The sequence below is a fragment of the Psammomys obesus genome, unplaced genomic scaffold (genome assembly GCF_907164565.1).
Source record: "Psammomys obesus unplaced genomic scaffold, mPsaObe1.curated_primary_1811, whole genome shotgun sequence".
Taxonomy (NCBI): Eukaryota; Metazoa; Chordata; class Mammalia; order Rodentia; family Muridae; genus Psammomys; species Psammomys obesus.
Window position 1 is genome coordinate 4,965,714 of NW_026596147.1, and position 23,958 is coordinate 4,989,671.

The following is a 23,958-nucleotide window of genomic DNA, read 5'->3' on the forward strand; positions in this document are numbered from 1 at the left end:
AAAAAAAAAAAAAAAAAAAAAAAAAAAAAAAAAAAAAAAAAAAAACACTAGGTAACCAGATCTAGGTTCAATCCTATGTCTGCCAACTAAATCCTCATATCAAAGATATCACAACCTCCCAATACTGTGCCACCAACTTGGTCCAAGAATTTAAGCACAGAAACCAGCAGGGGGTGTTCCACATGTAAACTATAACAAATTGCTTCAACATAGATCTCCAGTGATATCTACATTACAGCAATCAGTGACTAGCAGTGACATTTTTTGACCTGTGATGAATGTTGATAAGACTTAATAACATTTGCTCTATAAACATTTCTCCCACTTGGCTTCTCGAATGTTATACTCTCTTTGGTTCCCTTGCAGTTTTACTCATTCTTTTTTTTTTATCCTAATGTTCAAGTATCTTAAATTCAGTTCTTGTTATTAAGTTATTTATGTTATTTTATTCTTTGGATAATATTGTCCAGGATGATTATACTTCTGATCCCTATCAGCTATACCTTTGACCCTTGATCTCTCTATTTTGTTGACTAAAATCCAGACTAACCTCTCTTTCTCTCTCTCTCTCTCTCACACAGACACACACACATAAAGCAATTATTAGTTTCAATCTTAATGTTTTTACATTTGTTTTTTTTTTTTCAGCTTCCTTACCTCAGTTGATAAAAATGCCATGTGCAGAGAGTGGATCTGGGGCAGAGAGAAGGTGGTAAAATGCCATTTATCCAATTTTTGCACCCCAAAATCCTTGAATTGTTTTCTATTTCTCTCATTATGTTAAATATTTGCATTTATTATTTTGGTATTTGTGGATGGAGTCAGAGGTCAACTTGCAAGACTTGTTTCACAATGCAGGTGACAGGATCAACTACAGGCTTGTCACGTGTGGCGTAAAGTGCCACCCTGGTGTTCCCATGTTTTTATGTTCTGTATCTGTTACATGAGGAAATAATTTTGATTGCATCCTCAGAGTATAATATGAACCTGAACCTTCACTATCTCCATGATGTGTTTTTGAAGCCCCTCTTCCCTTTCTTTTTCTCCACACTCTTTAGTGCTTAAGTCAGATTGTTCATATTGAGGGTGAGAAAATAACTTTATTTTTTTTTCTGTTTATATCTTTCTACTTTTACTTAGAGTGAAAATGTTGCAGTAGTGTACAAAATCACAAAATCTTACATGATGGAACATGTATGCTACCCATTTTTAGAATCTCTATTTCTCTTCAATTATTCTTTCTTATACAGTGACTCTCACATTACTTCAAAAAAAAAAAAAAAGCCAGGGTAATTCTTGCCCTGTGTCTTTATCTTTTCCAAATGTTGTGATAGTAACTATCCTTAATTATATGCATGGCTGAATTCATTCTGATTGATGTATAAATCAGAAAACTTTTTAAAAATTGCACTGTAGTAAAAATAATTAATTCTATATCACTGCATTTTCCTCCAAAGAATTTAGTACTGTCAAATATGTTCTACTGCAGAGTTTACTTCTGTTTATGTGTGAGACTTATTGTGTGCCTCTCTCTTAAGTAGTGTAAATCATCTCAAAATAAGACATTTGTTTTTGCTCCCTTCTTGAAACTTAATAGGGGCTGAAATACTTACTAATTTCTAGACTGAAATAAGTTACTTAAGTAGAACAGTTTGATCATAAAACATATGAGTATAAACTAATATTGTAATTTTTAATAGTGCATGTCAATCTACAAAGCTAATAAGATTCATCATCTTTTAAAATATCTTAAACTTTGAAGAAAATCATATTACTATTATGAAACTTAATTATGATGTGCTGGAAACTCACCATGTGGATATGAGTATTTCTGTCTGAAATTTACATTGAAAAATTAAAGAAGCTGTTCTCTTCATTACCAAACATGTAAATTCCATTCTCAAAAATCAATGTAAGATATTTCAGTCATATGACTCTGCTATAACTTATCAGAATAAGAATTATGAACCATAGCATAAGAATTGAGATTAGAAAGAGAATTTCAAAAGATAATTACCTGAGCATGTTAAGATATTTCTCTAACATTAGTTCACTATTAAAATCATTTTCATTGTTATCATTATGGTGTTTGTTAATCTTTAAGTGTTGTTGAAATTAGTTATCAGAAAATAACTATCACTTGAATAGAAATATGCACCTTTTATATAAGAAAACTAGTAGAAAAAGAGCAAAAGTGAACTGCTTCAAATAGACTCTATAACAAAGAGATGTAAGGCTCACAGAATCTGTGTGATATCCATTCCTACCATGAGAAGCCATTGTGCTTATCTAAGTAGGATTATAAATTCAAGTTTTCTTTTTATTTTAGGAAAACTTTTCCAAAATTTTATATTCTCTTGATGGACAGACAAAAGTTGCATAACTATGTACATAGTAGCTGTTTTTCATACTGAGTCTGGACATTTCATATGTTCTGTTCTCAGCTTTAAAGACACTGTTGGCTGCTCTTCTCCAAGAACCTTGGCTAACTTTTTGCACATGACATAATCAAATACAGACGTGAATGAAGTGTTCCTCATTAGTGGGTCTGAGGAGATCAATCACTGCCTGCTGAATCTTCCAAGAGAATTATAATGTGCACAAACAAAACAAGTATTTGCAGAGGAGAGAACATTCTTGTCTTGTTATACACAAGAATGTGGATACAAGGTTGAAATTAGAAAGAGTGGATAAGTAAGTCTGCATTTACAGAATTGTAAAGATTCTCTCTAGGCATGAAAAGGTTAGATGATATAAATCTATAATTTACTCTTAATAATTGTCACTGAGAAAGTCTTTAAACAAATATGTTTTGTGTGATGAGTTAATGACTGAGAAATATGATGCAGGGGGAAGGGGAGTTCCATTTTAAGTTATGAAAGCAGCAGCATATGGAATCGCTGGCTGGAGTTTCAAAGGCTTCAGAGAGCTAGAGAGTGACAGCCTGTTTCTCCTCAGATGTAGTTCCTGGATTCTATCTGCAATTTAGATATAATTCCCAATGTGTGTTTTCTCTGAAGCTGACAATGAGGGATTACATATCACAATAAAGAGAACATTATTTTTCTCCAGGTTTTGATGACCTCAAAAGATTATCTGGAATTATGCTTCAAAGATAGGCATTTAATGACTCTCAGAAATCAATGGAAGGAGAAATTAACACTGAACAAAAATAGATATGTTTATCCTCATGTTTTCTTACCATTTTGACTATTAATCATTATAAAATGTCTCTATCTTTGAAAGAATCTTTATTACTATTTTATCTTCAATTTGTCAGGTGCTCCTATGAATAGATTTTCTGCAGCTACTTTTTCATGTTGCATCTCTTGTCTTGTGTATTTTTTGGCTAAGGAGGACTGTATTGTTGACCAAACAGAAGTCATGCTCTTTATGTCATCTTTTCCAACATTCTTCGCCATTGACTTGATACCTGGTTTAGCTTGCTGTCTTTGTCTGTTTCTTGTTGTTATAACAGAACACTTGATACTGCGGGATTTATAAACACATAAGATGATATAATCATGCTTTTAATTGAATTTTATTTACTTGTCTTTATACTGCTCTTTGCACAGACTCAGGTTACTTTGCTAGGGTACTTTTAACCAAAAGCACTTGCTCTGGGATTTTTTTTTTTTATGAGTTTGTATTATAACCAGTAAATGTCCTTGTTGTTTACTTAGCTCGTATGGTTCCTATGAATTCTTCAAATAAAAATAACATTTTATTTATTCTTTGACATTTAATACATCAATACCATTATTTTTATCTCATTCATTCTCCGTGACATCCTTTATAGTCACTTCAAGACCCATCACCCCGCCTCTCTCCCAACTTCATATTGTTGTTGTTATTATTATTAGTTCATTAAGTCCAACTAGCAGTAACCATATGTAGTGAGGTGATATGTATATCAGCCATGCTGTTTCAAAAGGTTGCATCTCACAGCTCTCCTTGTCATTCATAAAATAATGCACACTACTATCATATCACTAGGTTGCAAATCATAACTAGATCATAAAACCGTGATGCTCAAAATATCATCCATTTTGATTGTAAGGTATAAAAAAAAAATCAATCGCAAGCTTACAGGAAACTATCATCTTTCTGGCTAGCTTTCGTAGTGCTGGCAGTTAATCCAGCAATCTGCACCTGCTTGCTAGGCAAGCTGTGCCCATGGTTCAATAGCTGCATGATGGTTTGGGGATAACTAACCACTTTCTGGATGGATATGAGCCTGCTCTAGTGGAAGGATTGCATATATCGAACTGTAAACCTTGTCAAAGCCCATGAGTGGAGAGCTCATGGGCCCTAGGGGAAACCTACTGATGTTGTTTGAACAAAGGAAAATGGTGTCAAATTACCTTCTTAATGTTTATAACCATAGAATTGTGCTTTGCTCAACCTTGATCAGAAAAGCTTCTTCTTGCAGTGAGTAGTAGTGAATATGGAAACACTAAATTTCCCCAAGTGCTGAGTGTAAGTTACTATGAGTGATCAGCTGTAAATGAGTCATCAATATCAAGCTCCTAGTAGATATCAAGGACAGGAGAGTAGGAAAGCTGAAGAAGCCATTGTTTGTTTTTAATTTTATTTGATGTGAGATTTTGAGTTGATAGGTATTTACTTCTTTCAGTACTTTGAATTTAACCTCTCAGTACTGACTAGCTTTCGTTGTCTATGATAATAAATCAGATGTTAATCTTATCAAAATTTCAGACTATTCAATTAATTGTTTTCCAAGTTTGTCTTTAAGACTTTCTCTTTCTTCACTTGGGCATTTCTCTTTGTAAGTCTCTACTTTTATTCATTTTGAAGTTTGCTGTGCACCTTGGATATGAACTTCCATGATTTAATCAAGTTTGTGAGTTTTTTAAATATTATTTCTTCAGTATTAACATTACTTATTTGGAATAAAGCCCACAATTTCAATTTATGGTCAAATGGTCTGGGCAATGACTTAGTAGACAATATACTTGACATATGAGGACACAAGCTTAGATCCACAGAACTCATGAAAAGCCAGCTGTGGTAGTGCCTGTTTCTAATCCCAGTGTTTTTATAGTGATACAGGAGCCAGAGATGAAAGAATTCTCCAAAGTTCACTGGGAAAATAATTTGTCATCCTAGTGGTAAATAACAAGAAATTCTTCTTTATGCAAGTTGGAAAGCAAAGATGGTTATCTGGAGTTGTCTTCTGAGCTCCACGTGTATCTTGGCACATGAGTGCTTGTATTCACACACAGAAACATAAGAAGACTCACAAACATAGACACACACACACTTACTTGTAGCTCAAATCTGTTAATTTCTTTTAACAAATTCATAGACTTATTTGTTTGTTATTTTAATTTCTACATGAATTTCATTTTCCTGCTTCTTCACACATCTTCTAACATTTTTTGAAAACCAAAAATCTTAGATTGTTAATTTTTGGATGTGTATTATTCCTTCTGGGACTGGCCATGATGTTTTATTAATTGACAAATATGAAAACATTTTTCATAATTTTCTACATGCCTTTAGGAAAAATTACAAATTTAAACCACTGGATTAAAAAAATAATAATTTCAGCACTTACACTAAGATTTTGAATCTATGCAGCTCTTAGTGACGTACTTCTAGAACTGAATTTTAACAATGTCTTTTAGATAATGGCCTTGATGATGACCTAAGTTACCTAGATAGTCATGTAGGAATAATTTACTCATACCAACATGGATGGACAGATATTGATTAAATAAGTGGGCAGATGGATTGGTTGGCAAAAGTTAGTTTTGAAGGGTAGGGAGAATGTTAATAAGAAAATACGTTTATATGGCCCTGATTCTCTACCTTTCCTTGTACCTGTACACATTTAATGTACAACATGAAACCATTCTCCCACTTAACTCTAAGTTCATCTTGATTATCTTAACCAATGTATAAGGTAAGCAAAAGCTAAACTAAAGAAAGGCTTGCTGTATCTACTGGCTAGGCTAGGCTTGCTTTCTCTTGCTTTTCTGCACTCATGCTTAAGACACACAGGAGGGGCCGCTAGTAGGGAGACACATGGGATACATCAATGGTGTCACGGCTCACATTTGAAACCATTCAATGTCAGGAAAGCAGTTTGGTTCTTAGCTCAGCCAAGATCTGCAGAACTCTTAACACGGAGCTGTCAGCAGAGTGCAATTTTAAAGCAGCTAACCCCAGGCTGTATCACCTGAGCACACATCCACACTGCGCACACACGCCGCGCGCGCGCACACACACACACACACACACACACACACACACACACACACACACATCAAGCTAGCAAATGATTTTATTTTGTAGTACAACTAAGGTTTTGTATTGTTTGTTACAAAGAGAGTTAGGTAGTTGTCAGGTTTTTTCTATCATGTTCGTTTCAATTTCAAGCTCATTTTGATGGAAAATGCATGGCTAAATTTAAAGACATGCACACATTTTAAAATAAAAACTTTTTAAAATTTTTATTTTTTTCTTCACATTTTATTCATTATATATTCCGATTGCAGCCCCCTCCGTCAACTCCCCAAGTCCCACCTTCCCTCACGCCCTTCCCCTAGTCCACTGAAAGGGGGAGTTCTCCATTATTGTCATCTGCCCATTCCTTGGTAAGTCTCATCAGGACTGCTTGGATCCTCTTCCTCTGTGACATGGCAAGGCTGCATCATCCGGGGGAATGATCAGAGAGCAGTCAACAGAGTTCATAATAGAGACAGCCCCTGCTTCCCTCACTCAGAGATCCACGTGGAGGCTGAGCTGCCAATTGGCCACGTATGAGCAGGAGGTCTAGGTTCTCTCCATGCATGGTCCTCCTGTTGGTACATCAGTCTCTGCAGGACCCCTGGGCTCAGACCTTTCAGTTTTTTTGGTCTCCTTGTGGGGCTCCTGTGCCCTCCATGTCCCTTTAATCCCACTCCTCTCTTCCTCTGTAAGACTCCCTGCGCTTTGTCCAAAGTTTGGCTCTGAGTCTCAGCATCTGCTTGGATCCCCTGTTGAGTGAATCCTTTCAGGGGACCCTCTATAGTAGACTCCCGTCTTGTTTCCTCTCTTCCACCACTTCTGGTGACTATACTGTTTGCCATTCTTTTTTTATTTTATTTTATTTTTCTTATTAGTTACATTTTGTTAACTCTGTGTCCCAGCTGTATCCCACTCCCTCATTCCCTCTCCAACCCCACACTCCCTCCCTGGTCTCCTCCCTGCCCCTTTAAGCCTCCTCCCTAGAATCCTCCTTAGGTCTGTAGATGGCTGTCCTATATTACAGGACTACTATCTGCTTATTAATGAGTATATACCATGCCTGTCTTTCTGTTTCTAAGTTACTGCACTTTAATTATAAAGCATAAGTCATTATAAATTCTTTTAAATTTCTATAGACACTTATAGATATATGTACAGTAGAATCACTTAAAAGTACATGTAGAATTTATTCACAGCTGATTAGTAGATAGCATATGATAGAACACGGAAAAGTGATTTTATGTAATTTTTCAATGTTTATGTTTATGCTGCAATGCTAAATTTATCATATTCACTCTTGTAAATTCAGTCTCCTTATTGATATAATCCTAATATTTCCATTTTAAACTGAATCATCATCGAATTTCCAGACTACTATTTCTATTTTTGAGTTTTTTGTTTTGTTTTTTGTTTTTTCAATTTTTTGTGGTCTGCTCATGTCTAGGTTCTTCTTTGGGGACAGCTGGTCATAACTTTCATATCGATAATGCAAATTAACTCCACATTACATTTAACTTCCTTTAATTCAGGTCATTGTATGTTGCTCTATTATTCATTGACCTTGAATATCTTATTAATATGAATCAGTAAAAATAATTTTGTCCTATAATGTTGGCTTTTCCTGTCTGAATTTATTTAAAGTTTTGGTTGACAATTACATTATTTCATAACATGACTAGAATACCTTTATTTTTTTCTACTAATTTTCCCCCTTAAACAAGTGATCTTATTCTTTAAAAAACTTTAAAAGAATCTATTCACATGCCTATGGCTACTTCTCTTATATATGAGGCCATCAAATTTCTCATGATGTCCCTAGCTTTGCTCCAATTAATACAAAGTACTCTCTAATTGATCCAGTGTGGTAGTGATTTTAGTAAGAATAGTTGAGTGCTTAGTCACTAGGGAGTGGAACTATTTGAGAGGATTAGAGGGATTAGGACGTATGGCCTTTCTGGAGAAAGTGTTCCTCTAGGGGCAGTCTTTGAGAAGCCCACACCATGCCCAGACTCTCTCTCAACCTATGGATCAGAATGTAGCTCTCATCTACTGTTCCATCTCCATGTGTGCCACTGTTCTCTCTACCATGATGATAAAGGGCTAAGCCTCTAAAACAGTAAGCAAGTGCCTGGTTAAATACTTTCCTTAATAAGAGTTGCCTTGGTCATGGTGTTTCTTTACAGTGATAAAACAGTGACTAAGACAAATTTCCTTATTATTTCCTTTGTATTTTCTAAATATCCTTTTATTTAGTTAACTTAGTCTTACCTGAGCCTACTTTCCTTCCATCTTATTTTGATTTTTTAAAGGAAATAGTTTTATTCTTCCTTACTTTTATTATGATAAGAACCCTTCATTTCACTTAAGCTCATTGTGACTTCCTCATTGAGACTTTATTTGATTTCTATAGTATTCCTTTAATTTCTCTGAAATTATTACTTGTTCTTTCTGCACGTTCTTCTCTACCCTTATTCTTTATTTTTATGGACAGAAGACACAATTGTTGTGTTTTGATGCTTTCTTCTTTAAGACAAACAAAATTACAGGGAAATACTTGAAGTTATTTTTTATTGCTTTTGTCTTTCTTTTACTTCCGAAAGTCCTAAGAATGCAGCTTTGTCCAAAAATTCCAATTACAGCTATACAGTGGGAAGATTCACACTGATACATTGATTTTTTTTTCAATTTTATAATTGTTATCCTGGGGAAAAGTTTATGAGTTTTATTGATTCTTTTAAAAAAGAAACAGGTGTTTCTGTGTTGTTCTTTTTTTTTAATTTCATGATATTTGTTCTAATGTCATGATTTTTTTTTTTGTAATTTGCTCTAATTTTGATTATTTATTTTCTTCTTGCTTTTAACGGCTTTCTTTTCACCCTATAGTCTGTTAGTGTGGAAGACTATCTGGCTGTCTCTTTTTTTTTTTTTTTCTAATGCTTCCCACAAAAATACAACTTGTGTTGCATTCCATATTTTTTTCTTTTTTAATTGAAAATAGATTTTCTTCTTACACAATATGTCCTGATCCACGTCCTTTCTCTCTCACATGAGAAAAGAACAGGCTTCTAAGAGATAATGACCAAATGTGACAAAATAAAATATAATAAGACGAAGGAAAAACTTTCATGAGAACATGAGCATGGGAGATCTTTTCTTCTTTCTGATGTCTTCTTCAATTTCTTTCTTCAGAGACTAAAGTTCTATCACACAAGTTTTTCACTTGTTTGGCTACAGATACTCCCAATATATTTTTTAATATTATTTTAGGCTTTTGTGAAAGATTTTGTTTTCCTGATCTCTTTCTCAGTACGGTTTTCATTTGTATACATTGAAAAAAAATTTTGTTTGCTTTAAACTTATATCCAGCTACTTCTCTTAATGACTGAGCCATCTCTCCAGCCCCACCAGCTACTTCTCTGAAAGTATTACCAGCTGTAGAACTGTTTTCTTGTATAACGTTTAGGGTCATTTATGTACACTATCATATAATCTACAATAATGATACTTTCACTTCTGACTTTCCAATTTATATCCCTTTGAAGTTCTTAAGTTATTTTACTCCTCTAGCTAAAGCTTGAAGTACTTTATTGACTAGATATGGAGAGAATGGACAACCTTGTCTTCTTTCTGATATTAACAGAATTGCTTTGAATTTCTCTCCATTTAATTTGATGTTGGCTATAGGCTTGCTTTAAATTTCATTTCATTATGTTTATATATGTTCCTCATATCCTTAATCTCTCCAGGCCTTTTATCATGAAGGGCTGTAGTATTTTGACCAAGACCATTTCAGCATCTAATATGAATTTGAACACATTTTCTTTCTTTTTTTATTTCTCTCCATTTGTTTATATTGTGGAGTACATTTACTGGTTTTCATAAGCTGAACCATCCCTGCATTCCTGGGATGAAGCCTACTTAGTCATGTGGATGGTCTTATTGATATGTTCTTTGATTCAGTTTACAAGCATTTTGTTGATTTTTTTGCATGTATTTTCATAAGCGAAATTAGTCTGTAATTCTCTCTCATTGTTGAGTAGTTACGTGGTTTGGTTATCAGAGTCATTAGAGCCTCCTAAAATGAACTGGGAAATGTTTCTTCTATTTATATTTTGTGGAATACTTTAAACAACATTGTTGTTACTTTTTCAAAAGTCTAGCAGAATTCTGCCCTAGAATTCTGACCCTGGGCATTTTTGGTTGGGAAACTTTTAATGACTGTTTTTATTTCACTAGGGTTATAAGTCTATTTAAATTGTTTATCTGATATTTATTTCACTTTGGTTAGTGGTGCCTTTTGAGAAAGTTTTTCCTTTCTTTTTTAGATTTTAGAGTTTGAAAAAGCACAGTTTTTTTAACACAATCCTTATCATTCTCTGGATTTTTCTCGGTGTCTGTTGTTATGTCTCACTTTTCATTTCTGGTTTTATTAATTTGGATAGTCTCTCTTCCTGTTAGTTAGTTTGGAAAAGGGTTTATCTCTCTTCCTGATTTTTCTTACAGAACCAGCTGTTAGCTTTCACTGATTCTTTGTATTGTTCTCTCGTTTTGTTTGTTTGTTTGGTTTGTTTTTGATATTGGCCCTCTGTTTGATTATTTCCCTCTTATGTATCCTTACTTCTTTTTGTTCTAGAGCATTCAGGTGTACCATTAATTTGCTACTATGATATCTCTCAAAAAATTTTATGTGGTCATTTAGTGCTATAAACTTTCCATGGGAGATGCGGGAAAGGGTGAAGGAAAGCTCCAGCTGGTGCTCTGTTGCAGTACTAGAGATGAGACTGGGTTATTGGGTCTAGGGGAACAGAGAGAGCATTCCACACATTTTTAACAAGTGATCTTTTTTTCTTCAATTTAACTGATATCAACATATTTTAAATTTCTCTTGAAAAAGGTAGAAATTTTTTTTTTTTTTTACATGTAACACGTATTTTGTTTGTTGTTTGTTTGCTTGAGATAGGATCTGGTAATGCAGATCAGGCTGTCCTCAAATTCATTATGTAGCTGAGCTGGTCTAAAATTACATCCCTCTGTCTCCTACACCCCCTTCTCCCGCACCAGTGCTATGACAGTACCAGGCTAGTATACACCAGGGACTCTATCCCTATAAGCAGAAGTCAGCCTATGCTAGTGAGTGCTTTATGTGAGCTTCAGGAGAAAGAACATTTTACTGCTGATGGGTGGACTATGTTCCAAATGTTTATTAAATATAGTTAGCTAACCCTTGTTCATTTCAACCTTATATTCACCGATTTTCTGCCTTCTAGATGGACCAGCTACTGCCAGAGAGTCATCAAAGTCCCCAAATGCAAAAGTGAATTCACTTCTTTCTTCTTGCAATTCTATTAGTTCTTGTCACATATATTTATTTTGTTGCTGTGGTGTTACTTATAGACATATTAAGGATTATACTTTTCTTGGGGTTACTAACCCTATTATCATTAATTGCATCTTTATTCCTGGTGATTCCTTTGTTTTGAAATAAGGTCTGTTTAAAATCAATATCAACATTCCGGCTTTCATTTAAAGGAATATTGAGTTAGTATATCTTTTCCTTTCCTTCATCTTGAATTTATTTATACCTTTATATTAAACTGTTTTTAGTTACTTTTCATTTACTGCTACAAAACACCAAGATCAAGTTTTGGGGCTCATAGTGAAAGACCCCAGCCTCACCCTAAGTTAAACATAGCTAATGCCATTTTGTGAGACACCACTGTTTTGTAAAACTCTGAAGGCCAGATGAGAAACTGGAAAATTACTGAAAAATCCTAGCTGTGTCACCCACTTGGGATATCTGTGGTCAGGCTGCCCCAGTCATACTAAAAACAGTTTGTGTTAATCACTCTCATAGATATCTGTGAGACTGTTTCAGCTAAGATAGGGAAAAACAAAATAACAGGTGGCGGGCCACGTCAAGGGGTCATCCTACCCCCCTTGACCACCCAGTTCCTGGAATCTTGGTGCCCCTGCCAAACTTTGACGCAAATTGTGGTCTCGTGTAAACGTACCAATCAGCCCCCTGTAACCATGCCCTCTCGTTTCTGTACCAGTGCTTCTGCTCTAAAACCCTATAAAAACCCCAGTTTTTCCCCAAGCAGGCGCGCAAGGTCCTCTCGAGTGACCTTGCTGCCCCGAGTACTCGTGAATCAAAATAAAAGCCTCTTGCTGTTTGCATCCGAATGGACTCGTTGTTCTTTGGGAGGGGGTCTCTCTGACGGAAGATACCCTCCGGGGATCTTTCAATAGTTCCAGAGGGTTAAAATCCATGACCATCACAGTGAGGACCATGGCAGCCAGAGGCAGGAATATCCTTAGGAGAGTAGCTGGTACCTCACATCTGGATCCAACAGCAGAAAGCAGAAGGGGCTAGCTGAGAATGGCAAAGTCTTTTCAAACTGCAAAAAATTTCAAAACTTTTTGAACTCGTCCAACAAGGTCACAGTTTCTAGTCCTTCCCAAACAGTTCCACCAACTAGGGACTAAGATGTTCAAACAAATGAGCCTTTGGGGGTGATTCTTATGCAAAGTACCACGTGGACAACAAATAGATGAATCTTTATTTTTATTCATTCTAATAATCTTGTGTTTTAGTTGGTGTGTTCAGACCATTTATATTTAAAGTGGGTGTTGCTCCATTCAAATATTAAACAAATATATTCTATTTTTTATTTTCTGCCTCTCTTTCCTTACCACCTTTTCTGTTTCCTCTGGTTCTAACTGAGTGTTTTTATTTAGATCAGTTTCTTTCCTCACATAGTCTATCAGTTACAATTATTTTAAAACATTATCATTGCTAGTCCTAGAGTTTGAAACAAACATTAACGACTACATAACCATTATCACTATGCTTCTTCCTAGGTAGTGCAGACAATTTATTAGCATAATTACAAAGCTGCTTTCCATTTATCATGATTTTTTTTAATAAAGGATGATTGTATATACTTTAGGAATAAAATGTTATTTTAAAGAATTCAAATAAATCCAAATCTACAAATAAATAACATTGTTATTAAGCTTACAAAGAAGTCAACAAAGGTTTTCTTAATAATTTTTTTTTCTTAAACACTTAAAATAGTTTATTTTCTAAAAACCATGACTTAAATAAAAGCATTACAGGAAACAAAATTATATAAACAATTATATATACCCTAAAGTGCTATTCAAAGTCTGATATATTTAAAAATGTGTATATTTATTATGTTATCATGTATTTATGATAGTTTAAGAATGAGTGATGTGACAGAGTGGCATGATATAGAATTACATTCACTTCACTAATATTAACACTATCATAACTAAATACATCACTGGAATTTCTCTCTTTCTTTGTCTTTCTGTCTCAGGGTTTCTCTGTTTCCTCCTGTGTATGCATGCATGCTCACGCCTGTGTGTGTGCTTGAATTTGGGCTCAATGACCAGAGTTAGCAAGCATGTAGTGGTTAGGTGGGCAGAGGACTACTTTCAGGAGTCAGTTCTTATGTTTTCAGTCAAGGTCTCTCTTGTTGGTTTTGACTCTTCATCCACCCAAGCTACATATAAGTCTCCAGAAACATCTGCCTCCTCTCTAGCCATAAAAATGTTGTGATGTTCACTGACATATCGGGCTTTGCACTTTGGTTCAGGGGAAGCAAACTCAGGTCTTCAGGCTTGCATGGAAAGAACATTTAGCAATTCTTAATATTAAGATTTTTCAAGATACTTGTATTAGTTTAATTGATAGTAAACTTAAGAGTTTATTTTTATATTAATATTTTTTAAATAATTTTATACATTCACTTTTATCTTGGCTGTAGCCCTCTCCATCTTTCCCTCCCAATCTCCCCTACCTCCCTCATCTCCTTCCTGCCCCCTTCCAAGTCCACTGAGAGGGGGTGTCCTCCTCTCCTTCCTTCTGGCCCTAGCTTATCAGATATCTTCAGGATGGTTGCAAGGTCCTTATCTGTGGCCTAGCAAGGCTGATCCTCCCTCAGCGGCGAGGGAAAGCTCATGCATTCATGTCCACACTCTACTGAAGGCTTGGTTATGCGTCTTAGCATCTGCTTTGATTCACTTCTAGATAGAGTCTTTCAGGTGCCTTCTGTGGTAGGCTACTGTCCTGTTACTTGTTTTCTCCTATTTCCAATGTCCATCTCCTTTGTCTTTCTAGATGAGGATTGATCATCTTACCCCTGGACGTCTTTCTTGTTTATCTTCTTTAGGTGTACAGATTTTTGTATGTTTATCCTATTTTATAGGTCTATATAAGAGAGTATATACCATGTGTGTCTTTTTGCTTTTGGGATACCTCACTCAGGTTGTTTTTTTTCTAGGTCCCACCATTTGCCTGCAAAATTCATGATTTCCTTGTTTTTAATTGCTGAGTAGTAATCTATTGTGTAAAAGTACCACAATTTCTGTATCCATTCCTTTGTTGATGGACATCTGGGTTGTTTCCAGGTTCTTGCTATTACAAATAAAGCTGCTATAAACATGGTTGAGCAAATGTCCTTGTTGTGTACTTGAACATCTTTTGGATATACACCTAGGAGTGGTATAGCTGGATCTTGAAGAAGCGCTATTCCTAATTGTCTGAGAAAGCACCAGATTGATTTCCATAGTGGTTGTACCAGTTGACATTGCCACCCAGCAATGGAGGAGGGTTCCCCTTTCTCCACAGCCTCTCCAGCATGCGTTATCTCTTGAGTTTTTTATCTTAGCCACTCTGATGTGTGTAAGGTGAAATCTCAGGGTCATTTTGATTTGCATCTCTCTGATGGGTAGGGATGTTGAACATCTCCTTATGTGTTTCTTTGCCATTCTATATTCTTCTACAGAGAATTCTCTGTTTAGCTCCATACCCCATTTTTAATTGGGTTACTTGGATTATTGCCTTTTAACTTCTTTAGTTCTTTATATATTCCAGATATCAGCCCTTTGTCAGATGTTGGGTTGGTGAAGATCTTTTCCCAATCTGTAGGCTGTCGTTTTGTTCTAACGACAGTGTCTTTTGCTTTACAGAAGCTTTTCAGTTTCCTGAGGTCCCATTTATTGATTGTTGCTCTTAGGGCTTGTGCTGATGGTACTCTGTTCAGGAAGTTGTCTCCTGTGCCAATGCGTTCTAGGGTCTTCCCCACTTTTTCTTCTAACCAATTTAGAGTATCTGGTTTTTTATTGAGGTCTTTGATCCACTTGCACTTTAGTTTTGTGCAGGGTGATAAATACGGATCTAGTTTCATTTTTCTGCATGTAGACATCCAGTTGGACCAGCACCATTTGTTGAAGATGGTGTCTTTTTTCCATTGAACGGTTTTGGCTTCTTTGTCAAATATCAAGTATTCATAGGTATGTGGGATTATTTCTTGGTCGTCTATTTGGAGTTATTGTACATCTCAAAATAGTCTTTTTCTTTTAGTTTTTATTTTGGTATATCAACATGTATAACTTATTTTTCCTATATCAGAAAAAAAATGCATTTCATTGCTTCTTGATAATACTGGTACACTGAAGACAAAAACTTTTGTTTATGAAAGTTCTCTTCTTTATTTTACAGAACAGTTTTTTGGTTGTAGAGTTCCGTGTTAGTGTTCTGAGGTTGTTTTACTTCACTTTTTACTTTAGCATATTCTTCCTGCTGGCATGGTTTTAGAAAAAGAATTTAATGTAATTTTTTTAATTAAATTTTAATTTTATATTAATTACAGTTTATTCACTTGTATCCCAGCTGTAGTCTCCTCCCTCCTCTTCCCTCCCCTCCCACCCTCCCCCATCTCCTCCTATGCCCCTCTCCATGTCCACGGATAGTGGAGGTCCTCCTCCCCTTCCATCTGACCCTAGCTTATCCGGTCTCATCATAACTGGCTGCATTGTACCCCTCTGTAGCTTGGAAAGGCTGGTCCCCCTTCTGGGGAAGGCAGTCAAAGAGCTAGCCAGTGAGTTCATGTCAGAGACCGTCCCTGTTCCCACTTGGAGACTGAGCTGCCAAGGCCTACATCTGACCAGAAGTTCTAGGTTATATCCATGAATGGTCCTTGCCATTCCACTCATCAGAATGGCTAATATCAGAAACTCAAGTGACAATACATGCTGGAGAGGATGTGGAGAAAGGGGATCCCTCCTCCTTTGCTGGTGGGAATGTAAACTTGTACAACCACTTTGGAAATCAATCTGGTGCTTTCTCAGAGAATTAGGAATAGTGCTTCCTCAAGATCCAGCTATACCTCTCCTAGACATATAACCAAAATATACTCAGGTACACAAGGACTTTTGTTCAACCATGTTCACAGCAGCTTTATTCATAATAGCCAGAACCTGGAAACAATACAGATGTCCCTCAGCAGAGGAATGCATACAGAAATTGTGGAACATTTACATAATGGAATACTACTCAGCAATTATAAGCAAGGAAATCATGAAATTTTCAGCAAATAGTGGAAACTAGAAAAGATCATCCTCAATGAGGTATCCCAGAAACAGACACACATGGTATATACTCACTTTTAAGTGGATTCTAGGCGTATAATATAGAATAAACCTACAAAAATCTGTACACCTAAAGAAGGTGAGCTATTGTAATTCTTAGCCTTGTTTATTTTTAACTAAACTGTCCTCCCCTTCATTATTTCCATGGTTTCTTTCAGGTTTTGTTGCATCATTAACTTTGTATAGTTTGAATATCATAATGCACACACACACACACTCACACACACACATTTTTTCTTACTTTCTTCCTTACTATTCACTGAACTTCGTGTATATGGAACCTATTGCTTCTCTCACTAATTTTGAAACATTTTCAACCAGTAATGCTTCAAATTATTCTTCTAGTAGCACGTGGATTCCAACTATGTATAAATTACACATCATAAATCACCTCACAATTGTTTATCATAAAAATGTTTTATCTTGAGCTGGGTATGTTAGTAGAGGCAAGCAGATATCTAAATTCAATGCCAGCCTGCCTGGTCTACAAAGTGAGTCTCAGGCTAGAACAGGGCTATAAAGGCCTTGTTTCATACCAAAATACCCCACCCCCCAAATACAGAAAATGTTTTATATCTTAGTAAGCTGTTTTGCCAATTTTTACTGGCATATTTTCAATCTTGTTCATTTTTTATTGGCCAAGGTTAGTTTATTGATAATCTCAACAAAAAATTCTTTATCATTGTTTAGATATTTCGGTTTCTAACAATTTCTTCTTATACTTTGTGTGTATGTGTAAGATTAGAGGTTGACATCTAGCATCAATTTTCTTTAATACTTTACTACTTATTTTTGAAATAAGGTCTTTCACTAAACCTGGAGTTCATGCATTTGTCTAGGCTGGCTGACTGATCAGCAAGACTCAAGGACCATTCTGTTTCTGCCTTCCCAGAGCCTGGCTTTGTTTTTTAACAAGTGTTCTTTATATTGAACTCAGGTCCCTGGTCCCTACAATATTTTCATAAATGATCCATATCTCTATACACAGCTATCATTTGTTTTTATGTTTATTAAATTAGAGGTTTTACTATGTGATTCATAGCTATTTTAATTTTCTATATCATAGCCATAATCTCTCACATCTTAATCTAGTTCTGATGTTTTTCTGTACAGGTTATTTGTCACAATATTTAGCATCTCTCTATAACTATCTATCTATATATATAGTTGTAATTTTCCACATTTCATAAAAGTTACAGGTCATGATATATATGATAAGTAACTTTTATGAAATGCTTGAAAATGAGAACTGCGGCAAATAATCCTTTGGTGTAATGTTTTATATTTCTCTGTATAGGAATTCAGCTGTGGTTAATGTTTAAGATTGATGCAGCTTCCAGAGACTTTCAACACATTTAGATGTGCTTTTGTATCTCCTATTTTCTTGGGGATTTTCTTAGACAGCCTTTAATGGAGTCTGTATATTGCAACTCTTTCTGATTTGATTAATTTTTTTTTTTTAATAATGAAGACCTGCTGGGAAGGAAGGAAAGTTTGGGGCAGGCAAAACACTCTGTAATTCACCAATATCATTTGTGCCTTAGATTATTATTATTATATTTCTACCTCTGTCTTCTGACTTCTTAGATGAGACAGAAGGCTGTGGGTCCTGGACTTATCCATGTTTTAGCCCCTAGACTCAAATAAAGCTTTCATCAAATCTATTCCCTTACACACTATGTATTTGTCTGTGGAGAATTCTTTGTACGTATTTCAAGATTGATACATTTCCCATCACTGCACCCGGAAGTGAGCATATGTGTGTTGAGGGGGTAATTATTTGGTTTTTGGGTTTTCACTTTGAGAACCTAGTGATAAATGAGATAATTGTTTCCAAAGATATAATCAACAGTGAGAAAGTTTCCTGAGAGTGTCATCTCCAAGAGTTTCTCGGATTCTAATCCATCCTCAGCCTCCATTGAGTTTTTAAGTTAATGATTCACATAGTTTGTTCCAGTGCCTTTCACTGCAGGAAAGCTGATTTCCACTGTGAGTTTTTGTCTTTACACATCCCTTAGGATACGAATATCTGTGGTTGTCTATAACTCTGAATTTGGTGTTCAGTTTGCTCTTACAACTTCAATTTTCTGTCAGTTCAGGCAAGTCATCATTTTCTGTTTATTCTTTTTTTTCTTAGTGTAAAGGCAGGAATGACAATTTGCAAGCTGTTTATGCACCTGGAAATCCCAACACTTTTCTCTTCTCACCTGTGAGCTGGCTGTCTTTACTTCAAAGTCATGGATCTATAAATATGAGGCTAGAAAATGCAGAGTTAAGGAGGACAAGGCTAAACTAAGGACATATCTTTGGTGAATCCCATTTCTCCCTATTCTCTGAAGTTCTGTTACTGGGTTAAGTTTATTGTCCTCTTGTTACTGGAATAAGTTTATTCCCTTGGTATCCACCTTAAATACAAATTTGGTGGGAAACCTGGAGGTCTTTTTATATAACTCTTTTGATATTCCCAACACTACCTGCGAAAGAGTAGAGCTAAATTTATAAAAAAAAAATCCTTCAGTTGAATTACCATTTTCTATTTTTCTCTTTCATTTAATTTTCTTTCAATTCCAAAGCCCTCCTCCTTCCTTCTCTTAAACTTATAGACACAGGTTATTCTTTTTTGTTTGTTTTCTTTGCTTAGTTATATTTAATATATTGTACTCTTAATTAAAATTATTATGACTAATTATTTGTTGAAACTAGAAAATAATGAACCCACTATTTTAAAAAAATATCTTATTAATCATTAAAAAATTTCATACAGTGTACTTTGATCATATTTAATCCTTCTCTATCTAACTTTGCCCAGATTCACTCCTAACTTCCTGATCCTATTTTTTATGTTTTCTGCCTCTGTTTCTCTCTGTCTCTGATTTCCTTTCAGGATACCATGTTGACTGTCTTGATCTTGTGTAGACAAGCACACTGCTATGAGTTCTTGAGTAGAGATGCCCTGTAATTTAGATACTGTTTTCATCTGATCCTCCTAGACCTTTAAGCCTTACAGTAATATTTCTGCCTCTCTACTGCAGTGACCTCTGAGCCTGAGTGTGCATGTGTGTGCTCCATTTGTGGCTGAACTTATTTGCTGACACATATTTTCTGCTCTTTGCCTTGTTGTGAACTTTTACATTCACAAACATCCATTGAACTTTTCTTGTGAGGTCTGAGGGCTACACAAATCAATTGATAGCGAGACAGGAATTCAGTGGGTAGTTTGACAGTATGCCCATTTAGCAGAAAAACAATAGTATCTTTACCTCTTGGGACTATAAGTTCTGCAAGTATGGGTCTTTGTCCATATTTACAGTATAAAGCATTTGTTTCATCCTATGGATTTTGCCTTAAATCCAATCCTAAAGCTGTTGGTTAATCATGCCACTTTTGCAGCTTGCCAGGTCAGTCATTATTGTAGATGATAGCACCCACAGCTTGGTAAAACTATTGATGGCATCTCTTCTTAAGCAGCATGTCTAGAGCCTTCCATTACCATATAAGCCAGCAATCACTGAGAAAACTTTCTGGTCATACTTACCAACTGCGTTTCTCCATGTCCTATGACCAATGTGTGTGTTATCCTCAGCAATAACTTTTAATCACCAAGGACTTGTGTGAGACCAAAAGCAATGGCAGCAGTTGTTTGCAATTTTGAGTGATGTCTGGGACACCTAGACCAACAATCCAAGGGGGGTATCTCACAGTTTACACTGAGCTTTTCATTTGACAGCCAGTAGCTTCGAGTTAGATGACATTTGCATGGAAGTTTGAAGAGAAAACAAATTAGAGCAGCACAGTTGATAATTATTTGTAAAAGTGTTTATAACCTTTATGTGGAAAACAAAAATATAGATCTCTTCTTCTGGTTAAAGAATAAAGTAAAAGAACCTGAGAGGAAGAAATTAAAGCACAAACCTCAGATTTTGTCATTAAGTGTCTTTTTAAATTTTTTAAAAGAATTTATTTGCTTTACATTGTGATTATAGGTTCCATCCCTTATCTCCTCCCAGTCCCACTCTCCGTCTCTCTCCCCTTCCATGGCCCTACCCTAGACCGTAGAATCAGGGAGCACTCCTCCCCTACCATCTGACCTCAACCTGTCAGGTCTCATCAAGACTGTCTGCCTCTTCTCCCTCTGTGGCCTGGGAAGGCCAACAGGCTAGGAGTAAGTGATCAAAGAGCAGGCAACAGAATTCATATCAAAGGCAGCCCCTGATTCCCTTAATAGGGGACCCATGTGGAGACTGAGCTGCCTATTGTGCTATATCTGAGCAGGGGGTCCTCTCCATGCATGGTTCTTGGTTGGTGCCTCAGTCTCTGTAGTCCTCCCTTTCCTCCCCTGGTCCATCTTTGCTCTGTTAGTCTTCTTATGGAAGTCATCTCTCCTCTGTGTCCTATTTGTCTGTGAGTCTTAGCATCTGCTTCAATTCCCCACTGGGTGGAGTCTTTCAGAGGACATCTATGGTAAACTTCCATACTTTTCTCTCTCTTTAACCTCTGCTGGTGTCTATGCTGAATGATAATTAAGTATTTTCCCTAGAGCTCTCCTTGTTATTTAGCTTCTTTAGGTCTGAGGAGTATAGTATGGTTATCCTGTAGTACCATGGTTAGTATCTGCTTATAAGTGAGTATATACCATGAGTGTCTTTCTGGTTCTGAGTACCTTACTCAGGATGATCTTTCCTAGTTCCATCCATTTGCCTGCAAATTTCATGATTTCCTTTTCTTTTTCTTTTTCTTTTCTTTTCTTTTCTTTTCCTGTTTTCCTTTTAGTGTTTAAAAGCTACAGTTAGAAGAGCGAGGGATGGGGCTGGTGAATTCTTATCATTAATTTCTCTGGTAACAACAGCAGAAATTTAGCCCAAATTTTTTCTCAACTTTCTTAACCTCAGGTTAATTTATTTATCCCATACATGCTTCATTACAATTCCACTCATATGTGAAGGGAAATATCAACGAGCAGCAAGTTTCATCATATGACAAAAATCTGCCATGTCTTTTCCAAAGGCATTATAGAATGAACAGAATATTAGTTTTCTAGTGTGCTTGCCTGTGTCTCACATAATACTCCTGCATGTAAAACACTAGGATTCTTTTTCACAATGATACATGATTGTGTAATGGAGAGAGAAACTTCTCCAGTAAAATGAATTTAGTCTTGGTCTGCTACTGGGAGTTTTCAAATAAGCTGAGGGGATTCTTTAGGCCCTGGGCTGTCTCGTGTTTCTGGGTCTTCTATACCACCAGCACCATTCACCGTAAACATCTCTTCCACTATTATCTTCATCATCACTGACACACTATCATGAACACTGCCACTTTCACAGGCGTTATCCATTGTGCTTTCACCCAACATCCATTGCTTTATTAGTTTATGTATTTGGCATATCCCCGTGATATGGGAGTTGTTATTTTCATCTTTTGACAAGTGAAAATGTAAGAAAAGTAGATGGTTTATTCAGAACTACTCCATTTAAAGTGGTTGAACCAGAAGTTAAATATAGGCAGCTTAACTACAGAAGCCTTAGTTTTACTGGCTGTCTTAAGACTTTTCTTCAAGGCTAAACTTGAGCATCAGATACAACACTATTCAAAGGTGACTGGTCTCACACAGGTACATTTGCACTTGCCAAGATGCAAATCCAAGCACAATGTGGTTTTGCAACAAACTAGTCAGGGAATTAAGCACGGAAATAGCTTTCAGGCTATGTAGGATTATATCTCTTGTGGATTTTACTGGGTTACTTCAAAATTTACCATAGCGCCCTAAAATGATACCAAACAAAGCATTGATCTCATGGAAACAGAAGAGGATACTGGTTACTGAAGCCTGGAAAGGGGTTGGACACTGGAAGGAATAAAAGGAATGATTACACGGGCAGTTTGATAAAAGGCCCAACAACTGTCCGACAGCACAATAAGATAATTATGGCTGACAATAATTAATTACATGTTATATAAAAATAGCTAGAATACAGGATCATGAATGTTGCCAACACAAATAAGTGATAAATATTTGAGATGATGAATACCCCAGTTGTGCTGATCTGATCATCACACTTTCTATTTGTGCATTGAAATGTCACACTGTACCTCATAAATACGTATAATCTGTGTCAATTATAAATGTAAAAAATCTTTCCAAAAAAATGATGTCACGGCATTAGCAACTTCGCATCTGCCAGCAACAAAACACATACCTGCCAACATCCCAAAGTGCTGCATGATATTCTCTTCCTGCGCTCTCAAAACCAGGAAACCTCTTCTCACCTACAAAAGGCACAGTTTTCCTTCAGCTCTTTTAGACTATCTTTCTATTTAAATTTTAACAATCCTTTCTTGCTCTATTGAAGAAGAAAAATTATCTCATGTTTCCAAGTAGAAGTAACAATATGTCATTTATTATCCTCCGCATTTAAATTTTATTATTGCACTTTCATTTATTGTGGTCGTAATGGCATGTCTCATTCCAAGTATAGTCTTGTGTTCCAAACACTACATTGCCCACAGTAGAAATCCGTAAACACATATTTAAAAAAAAAATAACAGCATGATGCGTGCAAAGCTCTGTTGATATGGAACAGTAACAACAAGTTTTTATGGAGAGGCCGATAAAAAGAAATAGTCATAAAGCAACTGAGCGACTTGGCATTGTGTCTGTACTTAAGGAGAGTGACACTGAAATCTTGATGCCTATTTCCATGCAGCATTGCCAAATGCATGTGCAACTCCTTAAATCCTTGAGGAGATGCTTAAAAAAAGATGTGCATCCATTTCAGTGGAAATATCTGAAAGCCTGATTCTTGGGCCTAAAAGAAAGCAAAGCTGCTTGGGGAACGGGGATAACACAGCTGCTTTCACATGCAAACATGTTTCAGATTAGGTTGGGAAGCCAACGTGGAGAGATGAGATCCCTCATCTGGTTAGCTTTCTACTCTTGTTGTCCGTCTTTCCTTCTTCTCCTGGGTTTGGGTAATTCCTAGGGTACGATTTCAACTATTCAGGGCGAGGGGCTTATGAGATGTCTCAGTGGTTAGGAGCCCTGGCTGCTCTGGCAGAGAACCCATATTTGATTCCCAACACTCAGTAGTTCTTATCAGTCTAATTCTAATCTTTGGCATACAGTGTGATGTTCTGGCTTCCTTAGGCTCCAGGCATACACATGTTTCACAAACCTCATGTGGGCAAAAATGCCCATCACACACACACACACACACACACACACACACACACACACACACACAC